Source organism: Trichosurus vulpecula, chromosome 1, assembly GCF_011100635.1.
Source record: "Trichosurus vulpecula isolate mTriVul1 chromosome 1, mTriVul1.pri, whole genome shotgun sequence".
Taxonomy (NCBI): Eukaryota; Metazoa; Chordata; class Mammalia; order Diprotodontia; family Phalangeridae; genus Trichosurus; species Trichosurus vulpecula.
Genome location: NC_050573.1, coordinates 282,794,517 through 282,812,135, shown reverse-complemented (window position 1 = coordinate 282,812,135; position 17,619 = coordinate 282,794,517). Strand labels below are relative to the sequence as shown.

Here is a 17,619-nt window from a genome sequence, read left to right as displayed (position 1 = left end):
TTGAATTTTCTCCCTTGACCCTGTCCCCTTTTGAAAGTGTTTGTTTTTGATTACCTCCACCCCCATCTGCCCTCCCCTCCATCATCCCCCCCCTTTTTTATCTTATTCCCTCTTCTTTCCTGTGGGGTAAGATACCCAAATGAGTATGTATGGTATTCCCTCCTCAGGTCAAATTTGATGAGAGCAAGATTCACTCATTCCCCCTCACCTGCCTTCTCTTCTCTTCCTACAGAACTGCTTTTTCTCACCACTTTTATGAGAGATAATTTACCCCATTCTATCTCTCCCTATCTCCCTCTCTCAATATATTCCTCTCTCATCCCTTAATTTGATTTTATTTCTTTTAGATATCTTCCCTTCACCTTCAACTCACCCTGTGTCCGCTCTCTCTCTCTCTCTCTCTCTCTCTCTCTCTCTCTCTCCATATATATATATATATACACATAGATATATACATACATACACATTCACTTATATAAATATATACATAAACATATATACATATATGCATATTCCTTTCAGCTACCCTAATACTGAGGTCTCATGAATCATACATATCATCTTTCCATGTAGGAATTTAAACAAAACAGTTCAACTTTAGTAAGCCCCTTGCAATTTCTTTTTCTTGTTCTTTTTCTTGATTACCTTTTCATGCTTCTCTTGATTCTTGTGTTTGAAAGTCAAATTTTCTATTCAGTTCTGGTCTTTTCACTGAGAAAGCTTGAAAGTCCTCTATTTTATTGAAAATCCATATTTTGCCTTGGAGCATGATACTCAGTTTTGCTGGGTAGGTGATTCTATGTTTTAGTCCTAGCTCCATTGACCTCCAGAATATCGTATTCCAAGCCCTTCGATCTCTTAATGTAGAAGCTGCCAGATCTTGGGTTACTCTGATTATGTTTCCACAATACTCAAATTGTTTCTTTCTGGCTGCTTGTAGTATTTTCTCCTTGATCTGGGAGCTCTGGAATTTGGTGACAATATTCCTAGGAGATTTCTTCAATTTCTATTTTGCCCTGTGGCTCTAGAATATCAGGGCAGTTCTCCTTGATAATTTCTTGAAAGATGATGTCTAGGCTCTTTTTTTGATCATGGCTTTCATGTAGTCCAATAATTTTTAAATTATCTCTCCTGGACATATTTTCCAGGTCAGTGGTTTTTCCAATGAAATATTTCACATTGTCTTCCATTTTTTCATTCCTTTGGTTCTGTTTTATAGTATCTTGATTTCTCATAAAGTCACTAGCTTTCACTTGCTCCAATCTAATTTTTAAGGTAGTATTTTCTTCAGTGGTCCGTTGGACCTCCTTTTCCATTTGGCTAATTCTGCCTTTCAAGGCATTCTTCTCCTCATTGGCTTTTTGGAGCTCTTTTGCCATTTGAGTTAGTCTATTTTTTAAGGTGTTGTTTTCTTCAGTGTATTTTTCAGTATTTTTTTGGGTCTCCTTTAGCAAGTCATTGACTTATTTTTCATGGTTTTCTCTCATCCTTCTCATTTCTCTTCCCAATTTTTCCTCTACTTCTCTAACTTGCTTTTCCAAATCCTTTTTGAGCTCTTCCATGGCCTGGGACCAGTTCATGTTTTTCTTGGAGGCTTTTGGTGTAGGCTCTTGCACTTTGTTGACTTCTTTAGGCTGTATGTTTTGGTCTTCTTTGTCACCAAAGAAAGAATCCAAAGTCTGAGACTGAATCTGGGTGTGTTTTCGCTGCCTGGCCATATTCCCAACCAACTAACTTGACCCTTGAGTTTTTCAGCGGGGTATGACTGCTTGTAGACTAAAGAGTTCTATGTTCCACATTTGGGGGGGATGCGCCAGCTCTGCCGCACCAGCACTCCTCCTTCCCCAAGAACCCCCAACCCGAACTGGGCTTAGATCTTCAGCAGGCTGTGCCCTCCTGCTCTGATCTACCACTTAATTCCTCCCACCAGGTGGGCCTGGGGCCGGAAGCAACAGCAGCTGTAGCTGCCCCACCTCCGCTGCCCTGGGGCGGTGGCCGAACCAGGAACTCCTTCCACTCCCGCAGCTTTTCCCACTAACCTTCTCTGTTGTCTTTGGTGTTTGTGGGTTGAGAAGTCTGGTAACTGCCAAAGCTCACTGATTCAGGAGGCTAGGGCCGGCTCCACCCGGCTCCTGGTCTGGTTGGGCCGAGCCGCTCAGGCTGGGCTCTGCTCTGCTCCGTTCCCAGCTCCCAGCTCCCAGCTCCATGTGGGATAGACCTCACCCAGAGACCATCCAGGCTGTGCTGGGCTGGAGCCCTGCTTCCCTCTGCTGTTTTGTGGGTTTTGCAGTTCTAGAATTGGTTCAGAGCCATTTTTTATAGGTTTTTGGAGGGACTCAGCGGGGAGCTCATGCTAGTCCCTGCTTTCCAGCCGCCATCTTGGCTCCACCCCCTACACTAAATACGTATAGCAGCACTGTTTGTGATAGCAAAGATTAGAAACAAAGTAGAAGCCAAACTATTGGGGAATGACCAAACATATTGTAGTACATAAATGGGATGAAATATTATTGTGCTGTAAGAAAATATGTATATGATGAATACAGAAAAATATGGAAAGACCTACATGACTTGATCCAGATTAAAGTAAGCAGAACAAAAAAAAAAACCAATATGCACAATAACTACAGCAAAAATAAGAACAACCACACATCAAAAAGTAAAAGTGGATGTAGAAAAATGATAAAGATAAACCACGACTCAAATGAATAGCTATCAGAAAACAGCTCCAATCCACCCCCTTATGGAGGTGGGAGGTCCACAAGTGCTGCACATTGCACATGTTTTTGGACTTTTTCCAACATATTGATCAGTTCTGCTGATTTTTTTGTCTCTTTAAAAAAACACTATTTGCCATATGGGATGGCTCTTTGGGAAGAGCAGGGAAAAGGATTCTAGGGATAATTATGACAATGTAAGAAACAGAAGACATCAATAAAATTTATTTTTTTAAAAAGCTACTTCTTGAATTAAAAAAAAAAGAACAAAACATTGGAAATTCTGAAGAATATTTCCAGATGTTTTCAAGAGCTTTAGAGGAGGCTAGTACTAGACTTATGTCCACTAGAATATAAGTACTTTGATGGCATGTACTGTTTTCAGGTTTTTGCTGGTAACTTCAGCACTAACAGAGTGATCCCATTCCCTCTAATCTTCTCCAGCAAATTGTTACCACCATCATCTCCCCTCTCACTGATCTTTAATCTCTCCAAATGTAGTTTTTTGTTGTTCTTCTTCTTAAGTCATTTTTCAGTTGTATCCAACTCTGCAGGACCCCATTTGGAGTTTTCTTGGCAAAGATACTGGCATGGTTTGCCATTTCCTTCTCCAGGTCATTTTCCAGATAAGGAAACTGAGGCAAATGGGGTTAAGTGACTTGCCCAGAGTCACACAGCTAGTGAATGTCTGAGGCTGGATTGGAACTTGGGTCTTCCTCAGTCCAGGCATGGCACTCTATCTACAATACCACCTAGCAGCCTTATGTACTTGTTTGATGATGCTTAAAAACATGCTCAAGTCTCCCCTACCCTTAAAAAAAAACAAAACTCTAAGCTGACTCTACTGTACCTTCAAGGTATCATCCTGTTATTTCTTCCTTGATTTCTCAGCTAAACGCCTTTTTAAAAATTGTGGACATTTATTGTCTCCACTTGCTTTCCTCTCGCTCCTCAATCCTTTGCAATCTGATTTTCTACCTCATCATTCAACTGAAATTCCTCTCAAAGGTCACTAATGATCTTTTATTTGTAAGATCTAAGAGCCTTTTCTCATTCCTGATCCTTCTTGACCTCTCTGTTGATCACTTGAGTCTCCTGGACCCTCTCTTCTCTCTGGGTTTTCTCTTGTTATGCTAGTCCATCTCAGTCTTACTTGCTGGATCATCATAGATATCATGTCTTTTAATAAATAGGGTACCCCAAACCTCTGTCCCGAGTGCTTTCTCTTCTCTCAGCTATTTCATTACCTCCCATGGTTAGTGAATACCAGATCTATATATCAACACATCTCTCTCCTGAACTTCAGTCCTGCATCTCAAACTGCCTACTGGACAACTGATACTGGAAATATCATAGGAGTCCCAAATTTGTTATAGCTAAAACAGAAGTCAATCAATTAGTTCAGGGAGGACTAGCACCTCTGGTATGAGGGCTTGCTGAGCCCTTTTCAGGGCTTCTCACCCATCCTGGGTGCCCACCTATTACCCAAATTTCACCTCTGACTCCAAGACGCTGTAGCATGCCCCGCAGCCACACCCCAATAAAACCATCTTGGCAGATGAGCTAAACCAGGGTGAAGGCAATCTACAGGCCTCAAACACACTGGGGAGTTACAGGGATGTCTACCTCAAGCATGTGAAGACTCTCCCTGGCAGAAGGGAAAGATGAGAACAATTTGTTCTGATGGCCATGAAAGTGGCTAAAGCAGGTCCTCTGGGGTGCTTAGAGCAAGGTCAGGCATCAAAGATCCCTGCATCCAGGGCCTGATTTTTTTTTCACTGGACTTCGGTGACTCTGAGTGAGGCTGACTACTTTGTGCAACTCTGCCTCACTTATATCTAATTCATGAGCAAGTCAAGACATCACCCTATGATGTCATTGGTCCTCTTCAAAAACGAAGGATGAGCAACAACAAGAAGTAAGTGTTTATTATGTTTTAAGCACACTGCACTAAGCACTGGGGATACCAAGAAAGGCAAAAAACAGTCCCTGCTTTCCAAAAGTTCTCAGTTTAATGGGGGGAGAGAACAGGTAAACAACTATGTACAAACAAAATATATACAGAATAAATTGGGGATAATCTTAGAGGGAAGGCATTAAGATTAAGGGGGACAGGGAAAGGCTTCTTATAGAAAGTGGGATTTTAGCTAAGACTTAAGGAAGTCAGAGAAACTAGGAAATGGAGATGAGGAGGAAGAGAATTCCAAGACCTGGGGACTGTCAGTGAAAATGCTCAGTCAGAAAATGGAGTGTCATGTTTAAGGAACAGCAAGGAGGCCAGAATCACTGGATCATAGAGTACTTTAAGAGAATAGAGTATAAGAAGATTGGGACGGTAGGTTATGATGGGCTTTGGATACCAGAAGATTTCATATTTGATCCTGGATGTGATAGGGAACCACTAGAATTTACTGAATAGGAGAATGATAGGGTCAGACCTGCATTTTAGGAAGTTCAGTTTGACAGCTAAGTGGAGGATGGATTGGAGTGGGGAGAGACTTGAAGCAGGCAGACCCACCAGCAATTCAGGCATGATGTGATGAGCGCCTCCACCATCATGGTGGCAATGCCAGAAGAGAGATAGAGGACAATAGCTAGTGGGAATGGGCAAAAAACAAACCCCCAAACTCATTACCTTTCTCCCCTAAACCCACTTTCTATTGATGGTGCTGCCATCCCCTTTTAGTCATTCAGATTTGCAACCTTGGAATCATCAACTTCTTACTCTCACTTAACCCACATATCCAAGCCTATTGTTTCTATCTCCATAGCATCTCTCTCATTCATTCCCTTCTGCCCATTTGCAAGGCCACCACCCTAGTAAGGATCTCAGTACCTCTTGCCCAGATCATCACAACAGCTTCCTAATTGGTCTGTCTCAAGTCTCTCCCAAACCCAATCCTTCCTCCATAAAACTGCCGAAGTTATTTTCCTAAAGCACAAGTGTGACCACATCATTACCTTCCTCAATAAACTACAATGGCTCACTATTACCCCTAGGATCAAATATTAACTTCTTTATTTGTTTTTTGGGGGAGGCAATTGGTGTTAAGTGACCCACTCAGTGTCACATAGCTGGTGAGTATCTGAGGCCAGATTTGAACTTAGGTCCTCCTGGTTTCAGGGCGGGTGCCACCTAGCTACCCATCTTTATTTGGCATTTAAAGACTTTCACAGCCTGGCCCCTGTCCACCTTCCCAGTCTTATTACCTATTCATTACTCTGCTTCGTGGACATCATTGTTTAGACAAACTGGCCTTCTTAATATATATTCTTCATGCGTAACCTCCATCTGGGTCTTTGCGCTGGCCTGGAATAATTTCTGTCCTCCCTCCCACTTTCTAGAGTCCCTAGTCTCTTTCCAGGCTCAGCTCAAGCACCACCTTCCTTCCTTTATATGAAATCTTTCTTAATTCCCTCCTCCCCCAGCTGCTAGCTCTTTCCTCCCAAATTACTTGGTGCCTCTTTTGTATATTCTTTTATGTGCACACATGTATCCCCCAGGATCAATTTCAATTTGTTTTTTTTTAAATCCCTTTGTATCTAGTTCAGTACATAGTACATCATAGGCACTTAATAAGTGCTTTCTGATTGATTTATTGCTTCAAAACTTAAGCCTTTACTTTTCATCAATACCAGTCTATGATTAGATTTAATATGCTTATCAACTGTGAATAGGAATGTATGTGTGTGTGTGCACAAGTGAATATCAATGCACAAGAAATATCAATGAGTTAAAAAGATAGAATGTAAGGGAAAAGGGAGAGAGATAACCTTGAGTTAACTGGGCAAAAATAAGATGAGGAAGGGGGTAAAAGAGGATTTCTGGGTAGGTCAGAGAAGTTAATTACCTGAGGCAGAATTGACTAAAGCCAGGAGCTGTGAAAGAGAAAAAAAGTGTGGGTTGAAGGGGTTGGGGGTGGGTCAATGACATGGCAAATACAGTCTTTCTCAGAGAGAAGAAAATCAGGGTGGAACAGTGGGGGTAAAAAGTACTGGCTGCGGAGTCAGAGAATCTGAGTTCAAATCCCGCTTCTACCATTCACTACCTGTGAAACCTTGGGGCAAGTCTCATAGGGCCTCAGTTTCCCTATATAAAATGAGTTGGGATTGGACCAGATGGCTTTTGAGGTTTCTTTCAGCCCTAGATCTATGATTCTTAGAAAACACTGAGTCAAGAGAGACAACATGGCATAATGGATAGCGAGCCTGCTTCAGAGACAGGAAGACTTAGATTTAGGTCCTGCCTCTGACAAATGTGATCCTCTGATCCTAGGCAAGATGCTTAACTCCTTAATGCTTCAGGCCACTCTCTAAGAGGAGAAGGTACAGATCTCCAAGGACAGAAGAATTTTCTTACTCAGAGCCTCTTACATCAGTGAAATCATAGGTTTGGTCCAAAAAGAGAAGAAGAAAATGAAAACTCCGAGTCAGAAAGTTCTTGTGTCAAACAGTTTGGCTACTGTCTGGTAAACTGATGGAAGTCAAGGAAAGTGGCCCTAAAATGTGGTGAAGAAAGGCATGTAATAGCTATTTTGAGGTATAGAATATTAGTAAATTGGGTGCTTCTCATTGGGGGCTGCTTGTACTAGATTATACTTGTACCTCTCATTTGATAGTAGCTACCTTGACCAATCTTAAACCATTTACCCTATCCAGTTGCCACCCTGGCCATCCTCCTCTCTGGTCCCTCCCCTCTTGGAAAGGCCATGTCAACTTATCATCCCTGTGATTCCCCAGACCAAAACTCCTTCCCAGGGCCAGGCTGTTCCCTTTTATGTGTTGTTTCCTCCTTTTAGAATGTAAGCTCCTTGAAGGCAGCGACTGTTTCATTTTTTTTTTTTTCTATTTGTAGCCCTAGTGCTTAGTACAATACCCAGCATTTAGAAAGCACTCTTCCTGACATGGTCCAGCCTCCTAGGCCTCTGTTAGAACCATCATCTCCACCCCCTCATCATTGAGTCCCTTGGTTCTGATTGCTTAGTTTTTGCCTTATCTTGTGGAGGTGGGGAGCATTTTTCCGTGTCACTTTTCTATCTACTACACACCACCATGGAGCACTGGATGTATAACCCTGTCCCTTTTCCATTCCTTATGATGATTTGTTATTCTCCACTAGAGGGCTAGCTCTGTCTGGCTTGCTTTTATTTTGTATTCTCAGTGCTGAGCACAGTACCTAATGCATAGTAAGTGATTAATAAATGCTTTATTACCAATTTCATAAGTGCATTTTCATTCATTCAAAATTATTTGAATCAGAATGAAATTCTTTATTTTATTTTTTTTAAATTTTTAAATAAATTTTTGTTTCTCTTTTATTTTTGTACCACGTTTCTCAATGTACACAGGTATCCCTTATAACAGAATGAGAGGAGGAAAAACAGCGCAGTAAACTAATCAACATAAGTAAGAGTCCAACATTATGTACAGTGTTCCACATCTACAGTCCCCCATCTCTGAAAAGAAGGATGGGAGGAAGATAACTTCTTTTATCTTTTTTTTTTTTTAGGCCAAGCTTGGTCATTATAATTTTGAAGTGAGTTCAGTTTCAGTGGTTTTAGTGTCCCTGATCTTTCAGGTTATATTACTGTGGTCAATGTGTATATTAATTTCCTACTTCTGCTTTTCTTCTCTTTGTATCAGTCTTAGCACATTCCTCTGTATTCATTTCTTGCAACACAGTAATATTCCATTATGTTTATGAACCACGACTTGTTTTCATCATTCCTCCGGTGAAGGGCATCTCAGTTTAGAATAAAATTCATAAAATATATGTATGTATAAAATAGGCAGCTTGGCATAACATATAGCATGAAACAAAAGGAGAAGGAGAAGGGAGATGACCTGGGTTCGAAACCTTCTTCTGATACTTACTAGCTGGGTGACCATTGAAAAGTCAATTAATCTCTCTGAGTCTCGGCTTTCTCATCTATAAAATGAAGGTATGGAGGTTGTTTCTTTTGAGGTTTCTAAAGGGTTTTTTTTTTCCCCTAGGGGCTGTCCCAGAAGCAAAGGAAGCCAAATTATGCCAGAAGTTCTCCAGTTACATACCTCACAAAGTTGTTGCAAGGCTCAAGTGAGCTAATATATATGTGTGTGTATATAGATATATGTATATATATATATATATGTATGTACAAATATACATACACACACACTATATATATATACATGTATATATATGTAAAGAGCTTTGCAAATGCCACATAAAACTATTATTAGTATTCTACAAAGATTCATTGACCTACCATTAGTAGGACATACACTCTAAGGAGATAGTTGTGTTTTTTTAGTAACAGTGACAGATTTTGGGGGCTCCATCCACTCTGTATCATACAATTCTCTTTATGATCATTGACATGTATTTACTAAGCAGTTTGCTAGGAAGGTTAGGGTACAGTCTATGGCCATGGAATAGAGAAAAACCAATTGATCAAGGAGATGGAACCCCTGAAATTGATCCCATTAGCATAATTCTCTTAACCTTTAGTTATATATTAAATTTAATATTAATTTAATATTAATATTTATTAATATTAACTTCAACATTAAAACCCTCTATATGATATCAATTTTACTAGTAGTATAAACAGATTGAGCAAAATACATGATGATGAAGAGCTCTTATGAATTGCCTAATATTTAAATAAATTTATATTTTGCTCATCACAACATACGCTTGAAAAATAGTAATGCATAGATATGTGAGGCATGTTGTTCATTTGGTCTATATAGATTTTCAAATATCTCAATTAAGGTGGGACTTTTTTTTACTGTTTTCTCTTTTAGAATGCTAAAGTAATCAAATACCTTTGATTAAGTCTTACTAGGTGCAAAGCCCCAAGCCCACACCCTTTTGCTGATTAGGTATGAAGCTTTGAGCCCTAAGAAGGATATATAAACTCAGAGGTTAGCATTTTGCTTGGGGCTCTCACTCACTGGAAGAGTGTTGGTGTGGAGACTCTGGGTAGCTGTTGTTAAGAGCCCCCTGCCTTTGGAAAACCCAGATGTTGGTGCTTCTCTATATTGTGATTTGGCCAGACAGAAATGTTGATCTGTTTATATTATTTCTGTTTGTAATTCCTGTTTGTATTTGCTCTGAAGTTCAGGGTGCTGGCTGTTCCCTTCAACTAAGTGAATGGTATATGCATGTTTTATTAAAATAAGATTGTTAACCCCTTAAAGGTGCTTTCCTTAGAAAAGCAGATCAAAGAACCTGTATTGGCAGCCCTTCTGTGTGCTGGTGTTATTGGCCTTACGCAGTCACAGCAGCTGCTAGCAACACTGTTGTCACACACCCCCTGCAAGTCTTTAACTCACAGACTTAGGACCACTGCTCTAAAGAACAGAGATAGTCAGTGTTAGAGAAATTCAAAATCATTTGAGCATAAGGTGAGACCTTAGGAGAACTAGGTGATGCTCTTGGCTCTCTGTTTGACTGACTAGCTGTGTAACTTGGAACAAGCCACTTTAACCTCTACATATCTCTTTCCTCATCTACAAAATGGATGAGCTCAACTACATGGTGTTTCAGTTCACTGGGCCAATTAATTCATTCTACAATCATTTACAAAGCACATAATTGGAAGATGGACTGAGTGGGCCTTTTATAAGACAGAATCTCAATGTTGGAAGAGATTTAAGAAACCTTTTAGTTCAACTTGTCTCAAACCAGGAATCTCCTCTATAGCATCCCCAATAAAAGGTCAATAAGCCTCCCCTTGACCTGAAGGAAAGTGGAACCCTTTGCCTTCCAAAGCACCCTATTCCTCTTTGAGACAGTTTTATTTACTATGAAATTTTTCTTTATAAAAAGTCAAAATCTGCCTCTACAATATCTAGCTATTTCTTCTTGTTCTACTATCTGGAGCCAATCAAAATAAGTTTGTCTTTCATGACAACCTTTAAATACTTAAAGACGTTATGTCACCCCCAAGTCTTCTAATGGCTAACCATTCCTATCTTTTGAATAATAATAGTAATAGCTAGCATTGATATGGTGCTTTAAGATTTGCAAAATACATATGTTAACTCATTTGATCATTAGGAACTTATTTTTGGCACTAACTTACAAGCCTTTCTGGGCTTACTCCTCCAACTTGCATTGGCACTGGGTACCTAGAGGAGCAGCTACTTCTACTTTCAGAGTTATAAGGATAACCCTGTGGATAGATATCCTCCTAACGCTAGCTCAGGAGCCCCTATTGGTGCACTTCCACTTAACAATCATTCAGTAGATTCCATTCTTTAATGAAGGTATTTCTTCAAGTGGAACAGCAAGAACAGTAGTTATAAAGAATTTTCCCCAAAACGAGGGGCTCACTTTCCCACATATACACAGAGTCCATGGAAGTAAGGGTAGAGGACAGGCACAAATTTAAAGCACAGTGGTTCCCCATGTATATGAGAAACAATCATGGCCAAACCAATTCATGACTCCTGCAATGCAGGGCTTTAATGCCTTCCAATGGAGAAGCAGCTCAGCTGGGCTTGCTCCTTGTAGGGCATGGTGTCTCACTGGAAGGGTCAGTAGGCTGCTAGGCTGGGTCAAGCAGATTTCTTAGCTGCTGTACTGGCTCCCCACTGGGCCTGGCTGCTTCTTAGCTAGACTGGGAAGGCTACTCTGCTACTGGTTTGGTTGCTTTAGAGATGGATTGGGCAGCCATTCGGCTGCTGGAGGCTGCTGTTGAGTTGTACCAGGCAGGCTACTCTTTCTCTGGGCAACTGCTAAAAGGTGGGTCAAGCAGGCTGCTTTTGCTGCTTGCTAGCTGCAGATGGACAGGTTGCTCTGTTTCATCTTCACATTTTGCAGATGAGGAAACTAAGATTCAAAGAGGCTAAGTTATTTGCCCATAGTCAAAGAGGAAGCATTAGAGAGGGGGCTAGAATCCAGGTCTTCTAATACTTTCAAAATCCAATGTTCTTTCTACCAATCCAGGCTTGAATATCAATTTTCCCAATATGGATTCCTCAAAATTTTATATGTGTTTTCTTCAAAACCATCAAATGACAAGGAAAAGGGGGAGATACTCTACTTGCAATTCTCCATATTAGTAGACACAGCCTTTTCCCATTTTTAATTGTTTACAAGCAACTTACTTTCCAACATGGATTAAAGAAAGAGCTGTTTACAATACTTCCCTACTTGCACAGCATAGAGGAATTCTGCCCAATCTCATACCATGGCAGCATCCTAGATGTTTTTTGTTTTCCCCTAGAAGTTAATTTTTCACTTGAGTTCAGCCCTGTGGGTAGGAAAGGAAGCATTTTTGTACTCAACCCATCAGATAAAGGCTTTGACATTTGACATCCAGATTTTCTTCCTCAAAAATGAAACCTAACGCAGTTACAAAAATATTTATTATTTATTTTTTATAGTGAAAGATGCATCATTGACTATCCTTCGTATTTACCTTTATCCTAAAAAAGAGTCAAAACTTAGCTCTTCTGAGCAATGCAATGATCTAAGAAATTCCAAAAGGCTCATGATGGAAAACACTATCTACATTCAGAGAAAGAACTTTGAAGTCTGAACACAGATTGAAACATTCTATTTTTTCTTTTTTGTTGTTGCTTTTTTGTGTTTTCTTTCTCATGGTTTTTCCTTTCTGTTCTGATTCTTCTTTCACAACATGACTAATGTAGAAATATGTTTCATATGATCATATATGTATAGTCTATATCAGATTGCCTGCCATCTTGGGGAGGGGGAGTGGAAGGAGGGGGCAAAAATTCAGAATTCGAAATCTTATAAAAGTGAATTTGAAAACTAAAAATAAATAAATAAAATAAAAAGAGTCAAAAGTAGAAAAATATAGTCTTCAACAAGAAGGAATGGTCTGGTTGGAAAAAGTCAAGGAGAAATGAACATGATGGGCATGAGGGGTGTGTGTAGGGGGGATAATTTCTGGCAGAAACAATATGTTATATAACTTGTATTTCATGAATCAGCAGTTTCAACAGCAGTATTCATGAATTTTTTTTTTAGACACATGTAGATTGGATAGAACAAAGGTAAAATGTTTCCCGAAACAAAGCAAGTTTCAAAAGCATTTTATTCCACCCCCTCAAAGAAGAACTTTGACAAGGAGATGATTCATGTTCAGGCTTCATTAACACTTTTATACCTTATAATACATTCTATGGGAAATGCCTCCCTAACTCTGATTCCTCCCTCCTCTCCCTTTCCCCACAATAACCATCCTACCAGTTAATTTTCTTGTCTAATCACAGGTCACCTGTCCAAAGAACATACCTTTGGGGATACAGAGGGTCACACTGGAACTATTTAGTTCTTTCTTTGTGTCAAACTATCCCCTGTACTAGGGAAACTGATTGACACATTATAAGCTCATGGTAATCACTTGATTTTTTTAAATTAAAAGCGCTTGTGGCAATTATATTTTAATGAACTTGATCAGTGAATATAAGTGCTTGGGTGAAGTCACTCTCACAGAACACCAGTAGTGGATCTGCAGCTTTTAAAGTTGGATTGATGAGAAAGTCATAGAGGGTAGAAAGACAGGCAAGCTATGAATCTAGATACCAAAGGCATATGTCAAACCAAAACATTCTTAGGACCAGGAGAACGGGGTGGCTTTGAGGGGTAGGAATGCCCCTTTAAAAGCCCTTGACAGTACTTTTAGGGTCAAATCATATCACAAAAACTCCAAAGTCCAAATTTTGTTACAACAGGTATTGTTTGAAAACACTGGAATTCCAATTAAGCTTGTTAAATCTTCTACAGTGATTTTAGTTCTAAAATTTTTGCTACTAGGATTTACCCTGTATTGAATGTCTCTGTTGCTGTGCTGGCTTTTTGAACAAATTTGGAGAGGGAAGCTTGGGTTGGGGGCAAGGAAAGAAGAAGGATGGCTCTTCCTCTATAAGGATGGATGGCTTCTAGCCATGTGAACAGGAATGAGCAGGAAAACATTCCCTAATCAATGACAAGTATTACAGAATGCTATCTCTTCTCAAAACCTATAGCTTGTAAGCCACAGCAGAATGTGACATAAGACAGCTTAATATTTCACTTCTCTACAAATCAGGCTAAGGCCCTGAGCTGCATATTGGAAGAGGATCCTTTAATCTTGAAAAGGATTTTCTAAATATGCATTAAAATTTTAATATGGACAGCTTAAAATGAACACAGAAGCAGTACAAGTGAATTACCTACAGATTACATGTATACAAATATGTGTGCTATTACATACTTTTCTTTCAGTACTTCCCTCAACTCTGTACAGTAACCCCTCAATTAACTAATGTTCTGAGTATGAAGCTCCTTTTGGCGAAATTAGCCCAGGCAATGGCTGGAGTTGGAGACTGTCTTTTATTTTTCTTTGTATCCCCTGCATTTATCACAGTGCCTGGCACATAGTAGGTGCTTAATAAATACTTACTGAGTGACTATTTTTCAGCATTAGGTCAATTGGTGGAATACTTAGGGAGACAATGCTCAGGTACAGGCCAGGTAGGTGGTAGAGGCTGCATTCCTGGAGCTCCTTATATTTAATCACTCGGCAAAGGGGGAAGGGAATGCTTCTAGGGTCAATTCACCGGTGAGAAGACTATCATTTGATAAGTAGGAATTTAGAGGTTCTGTCCTAGGCCTTCTTTTCTCTTGGCATTAGAATAAAGCTGATTAAACTTGTGGAAATGAGTGTTGTAAACTAAAAAAAAATTAATTTAATTAAAAAAAAGAATAAAGCTCATTATGAGTATGGATCACTTCATTCTTTGTACTTGTATCCTCCACACCTAGCACCAATGCCTGGCACATAACAGATGCTTAATAAATACTAGCTGATTGATAGTTTAATTATCGACATATAGTTATATATAATTATCAATAGATCATTTATTATCAATAGAATTTAATTATTGATAGAATAATTATTCTCAAGTTTAATTATCATTTTAATGCAAATAACTCACAGACATATGTTCCAGTCTAGATTTCTCACCTAAGTTTCAATCCAACATCTCAACCTCATCATGTCCAAAACTGAATCCATTATCTTTTTCCCCAAACTCCCCTATTTCTGCTAAAGATACCACTACTTTTAAAGTCCCCCAGGCTCATAACCCTGGTATTATCATTGACTCCTCACTTTTCCTCACCCCACAGTCCAATCAGTTGACAAATTTTAGCCATTTCTACCTCAGCATGAAACTGACCCCCTTTCTCTACCCGTACAGCTGCTACTGCCTTAGTTCAAGCTCTCATCATCTCTCTCCTAGGTTATTGCAACAGCCACATGACTCCTGCCTCGAGTCTCTCCCCACTTCAATCGATCCTTTACGCTTGATGCCAAAGTGATTTTCCAGTCTGATTGTCTCTCAGTGGTTCCCTATTGTCTCTAGGACAAAATACAAAACTCCTGTTTAACTTTAAAGGTTCTTCACGACCTAGCTTCAATCTATCTTTCCAGTCTTAATACATTACTCTCCCTCCCGCATTCTTTGATCCACCCAAACTATGTCTCCCATCTCTATGTCTTTGTATTGGCTGTCCCCACTACTGGGAATACTCTCCCTGTTCACTTTTACCTCCCAGAATCTTCTTTCTTCAGGAATCAACTCAAGTACCACCTGTAATATGAAGACTTTTCTGACCTCAAGTGAAAGCCCTCAGTGTTCTCTCTCCCATATTTCATTCTTTATATTTGTATCCCTAGCACAATGCCTGCCACAGAGTAGCTGATTAATAAATGTTTGTTGATTGATGGATTGGGAAAGAAAGGAAAAGGAATGGAAACATCCTGCTTAGGTCAACAATCTGGTTGGAAATTTACATCCTAATACTTGTTCCTATACCTGCAAGATTATCTTAGAATGTAAAATCTTTGACTGCAGGAAGTATCTCTCTCTTGTACAGGTATCTCCAGTGCTTTGCATAGTGCTTGGCATGTAGAAGGTGCTTAATAAATGACTGTTGATTGATTTCTTCCCCTGGTGATGAAGTTTCTGATAATGAGGGATGGCATTAGAATGGAACCTCTTTGTGAATTGTCGTATTAATGTAGCTTAAAGCATTGTTCAGACTCATCAAACTGAATTTAAACCAGGACTGAATACATAGAAAGGACTAAATACATAGCAAATTGAATATATTTAACATCTGCTTTACATATCTATGTATATATCTACACACATATATATATGCCTGTACATATAGGCATACATTTTAAAAAACATACATACATTTTATGTATATATGTATGCATGCATACATATGAATGTCACCTTCCAATCACAAACTGTTGATGATAATTATAGCTATTCAATTTCAGTTGCACTTTACAGATTCCTCTTTAGGAATGAAATTGTATTTCTAGTCTAGCACTGTTAACCAAAGAAACAGGAAAAGCATTAAGGTCTTCCAGGAAGGATCATCCAGACGACAATATTCTGTTTTAGTTCATTCTCCTTCGATCACCATCGCCAAAACTGACAGAAACAGAGCTATTTATGGAAACACTCCTAAAGCACACACATGTCTCTAACCAAAAATAAAACCAAGTATCATAAGATCCAAAGTTACTCAAGAAGAGTTGTGCTATCACTGTTTAAACTCCCCCAAACTTGGTTAATACAGTACATTTCTTTGTGTAAACAGAACTACTGCAATCTCCTTACTTCGAAGGCTCTTCCCCTCACCCCGCCACGTTCCTGGTTCCCTTGCAGGTGTCCAGCTGAATCCTTTCTCAGGAGGTTCCTTGCCTCGATATCTATCTCCACATCCTTTCCCAACTCTCCACTCCCAATACTTTTGCATTTCCAAAATTCCACCCCACATTAATAATCTCTAGCCATCAAGGCTTTTAGGAATCCCTAAGCGGTGCTGAATCTGAAGTAACCTTCTTGGGCGCAAACCCCACCAACTTAGGTGGGTTTCTCTAAAAGTTCCCGGTTTGCGAAATCTGCGAGTGGCTCTTGGGAGCTTATTGCTTTTTACGGCCTCAGGTACTGGCCAAGTGGAGAGAAGTGGGGCGAGGGGATGGGGTGTTTGTGAGAAGGTAGAGCAACCTTGGAACCCAGAAAAGAGGAGAAGGAGGAGGAAAGTACATAGTTGTCGCAGGAGCTGGAGGGATGGAAGTAACCATCCGAGGCCCCGTCCAGATTTCCCCACGCTCGGCTCTCTACTGCCCCGAGGTCGGAGTGGGGCCGTGTACGCGGCGCTCTGAGCAGCCCAGGTCTGCAGGAGCAGCAGGACCTGGGGTGGCTGCTGCGGGAGAGGTCCGGGGCTCTCGGGGAAAGCCGGAGAAGGAAGCCCCCCGCGAGTACCTACCCCGGCTCCAGCTGTGCCTCTCTGTCCGCTCCCGCCTGGCCGCGCGGCCCGCAGCGTGGAAGCGAGACAACTTTGTCTTCCTCTTTCCTGGCCGCGGCTGTCGGCTTCACAGTTTCCTCCCTGACGTGTTCCTCCCAGCTGCGGCTCCGCCTGCACAGACCGCGAGGCGCTGCTGGAGAGTGAGCGCCGGGCGGACTGACGGGGAACTGACAGACAGACAGACCCGCGGGCAGACAGATGGGCTGACGGACGGACTGACAGACACAGGCAGGAAGGCAGAAGGACAGACGGGTCGGCAGGTAGACAGACAGACCCACTGATTGAAGGAAGGACAGACAGACAGGCAGGCAAGCAGACCTGAACCGCAGCAGCGCGTGGGAGGGGGAGGAAGAGTGACCAGGAAGAAGTGGGTGTTGGGTGTCACTTTAGCCACTGTCCCGCTCCACGCCCCCGCTCCTTCCAGCAAGGGACCGCACCCCGGGGCTGCCTCCAAGCCAGGGCCGAGGGGGCGAGCACGAGTGCTAAGTAAAGCGAGTGAGCTGCCTGCCCCGCCACCCCCACCCCAGCTCGGTTCCTGTGCCTAGGAAGCCTGGCCCGAGTCCTGGC

General features: G+C 40.9%; 1 protein-coding gene across 1 annotated transcript in view; it reads right to left on the bottom strand.

The window, feature by feature from the left end:
- Positions 1-17,145, bottom strand: part of LOC118831213 (serine/threonine-protein kinase Sgk3) — a 161,327-nt gene extending 144,182 nt beyond the window's left edge. Inside the window, exon 1 of the mRNA XM_036738433.1 lies at positions 17,014-17,145. The gene's annotated coding sequence lies outside the window, so the exon portion shown is untranslated. The remainder of the gene's footprint in view (positions 1-17,013) is intronic.
- Positions 17,146-17,619: the final 474 nt, after the last annotated feature.